We start from the raw sequence: 2,500 nt of genomic DNA, 5'->3' as shown, positions 1-2,500 counted from the left end.
TACTATTCCTATTAAGCTATTAAAGTACAAGACTGATATCCTGGTGTTGCTTTTCTTCCTTTTCATATCATTACCATATCATTCTCAATTTTATTTTCATTATCATATTTTTTATCGAATTATTCGTTTGTTGTCATCAGTATCATTATCATTAATATTGTGATTATCATTATAACCATTATTGTAATTATCATCATTATCATTATTACCATTATTATCAGCATCGTTATTGTTGTTGTTATTGTTATTAACATTACTGCTGTTACTTATGCCATTATCATCATTATTATTATCAATTAGTAATATTGTTATTCTTGCTATTATTATCATCCTTGACCTTTTCACTATTCTTTCAGTCTCAGATACAGGATTTTTTCTTTCTTTTAAAAACAATTTTTTTTTCTTAAAGGCAATACTGATACTCACAAATAATCCACACCAATACGCTAAAGCACTTTCAGTATCCACATTAGGGTTCTAGAAATTTCAGAACCTTACTCTTTTATTGTCATTTCAATGAACTTTATTGCCTTTTTCTATTTCTCCACTGCAAACCCATTTATTAAAAAAGAAAAAACACAAATAAAGATAATGATAGTGAAATATACAGAAATATAAATGAGAATGATTATCATATTCTTGCTTATGTTAGCCTCTATACAAACAAAATCCATTATAGGCTTTTCTCTTTTTATACGAGTAATTGCTTTATCTATTTTGAATACCATTAAAAACAAGGTAAAACCTAAGGGCGTGGTCAGTACAATTACCATAATACTGAATTTGACTCAAACTTTAATTCATATCTCCTCACATTTGTAAAAGAAAATGTCACTAATAAGTTAGGTTTTAAACATACCTGACAAATCATTTAGAATGTCAAACAAGCGATTTAGTATCGTAACAAAACATGTGTAAATGAAGATAGCTGGACATGCACATGTTGGTGATGTGTATCTCCAATGTGCGCGTCCTATACACATCACATAATTTGTTATTCTGTTTTTGCTTTTGTTTTGTTTTGTTTTGTTTTCAATGGCCTTTTTTCTTTTAAAGATATGCCAAGACAATGAGGTAATGATACGTAATTTGTATAACTAAAGTAAGGATAGTCATATATTTCTAAAAACATTTACTTATGTATTTATCGACAAATAATAACAAATCTTTTGATATTCTTATATCAACCAGATACTAAATATAAATTGGCCGCTGATTATGGCCCACCGTATAAGGTGGAAGGACTAGGGGGACTGTAGCTTCCACTGCCGGATCCACCTCCGCTTCTGCCTCCAATTCCACCACCAAATCCACTTCCGATGCTACCACCAGAACCGCAACCAATACCAACTCCATTTCCACCGCCAATACCACCTCCAACGCCACCTCCACTGCTGCCTCCGATGCCACCTCCAAATCCTCCTCCGATACCGCCACCAGAGCTTCCACTGCCACCACCTCCTCCACTTCCACCACCTCCCACAACTTGACCGCCAACTTGAGAGGCAGCACTCAGCGCCGTTTGGAGGTCTACTCCACCAGGAAGAGTTGGTTTCTCTCCTGCATAGTTCACGAAGAATACTTCGGGATCCGAAGGTGGTGGCGCTGGCACCTCGATCACCTATTGACCTTGTTCCGAATGCTTCGTAAAGACGTGTTGCTGCCTCGGAGGAGGAACCACGATGGGTTCTGGTCCTTGACTACCTCCAGGAAGTCTCACGAAAACAATATTTCGTTCCAGCTTGGGTTTGGGAATGTATGGAGGCTTGACAGAAGAACTTTGATTTGGTGGCACATCATACAAGAACACACGACTGTTCACTTGAGGTGTCACGCAGCTGCCGTCCACGTGTCGCTCTTGTCCTTTAACGCCGGGGGTTGCCCCCGGCTTTAAAGGATGGCCCAGAAGGTGTGGGTAAATTATAACCCTGAGATGTGGCGGATGCGGCAGCCACCAATAATAAAATCTGTAAAGAAACGTAAGCGTCTATGAGTATTTTTTCCCCCTATCCTCGTATACTAAATATTTTTCAAACGTACGAAGACAAGGGACACGTAGATTCTAAACTACTCACCAGGAGCCTCATGTTGGATGTAGATATCATGCGAGCTAGTAATGGTTTTTATATATACCTAGAAGGCTATTGCTCCTCCTACAAACTTCGGGCTCAACTTCCTTTCTTTTCTCTCCTACTTTACGAATCATAGTTTCAAATGATGTTAACGGAAAATATTTTCACAGAGACCATGAAATAAAAGTAAACCAAGAATCACTATATTACATATAGTAGGTACATACATATATACATAAACACATACACATAGATACACACACACACACACATACACACACACACATATATGTGTATGTGTGTGTGTGTTTATATATATATAAATATATATATATATATATATATATATATATATATATATATATATATATATATATATGTGTGTGTGTGTGTGTGTGTGTGTGTGTGTGTGTGTGTGTGTGTGTGTG

At 36.5% G+C, this 2,500-nt stretch overlaps 1 protein-coding gene across 1 annotated transcript in view; it reads right to left on the bottom strand.

The window, feature by feature from the left end:
* LOC113816743 (uncharacterized) overlaps nucleotides 1-2,500 on the bottom strand; it is a 162,201-nt gene that overhangs the window by 148,545 nt on the left and 11,156 nt on the right. The window lies entirely within an intron of this gene.

Source organism: Penaeus vannamei, chromosome 22 (genome assembly GCF_042767895.1).
Source record: "Penaeus vannamei isolate JL-2024 chromosome 22, ASM4276789v1, whole genome shotgun sequence".
Classification (NCBI taxonomy): domain Eukaryota; kingdom Metazoa; phylum Arthropoda; class Malacostraca; order Decapoda; family Penaeidae; genus Penaeus; species Penaeus vannamei.
The sequence above is the reverse complement of the archived record's forward strand: the minus strand, read 5'-3'. Positions and strand labels throughout refer to the sequence as shown.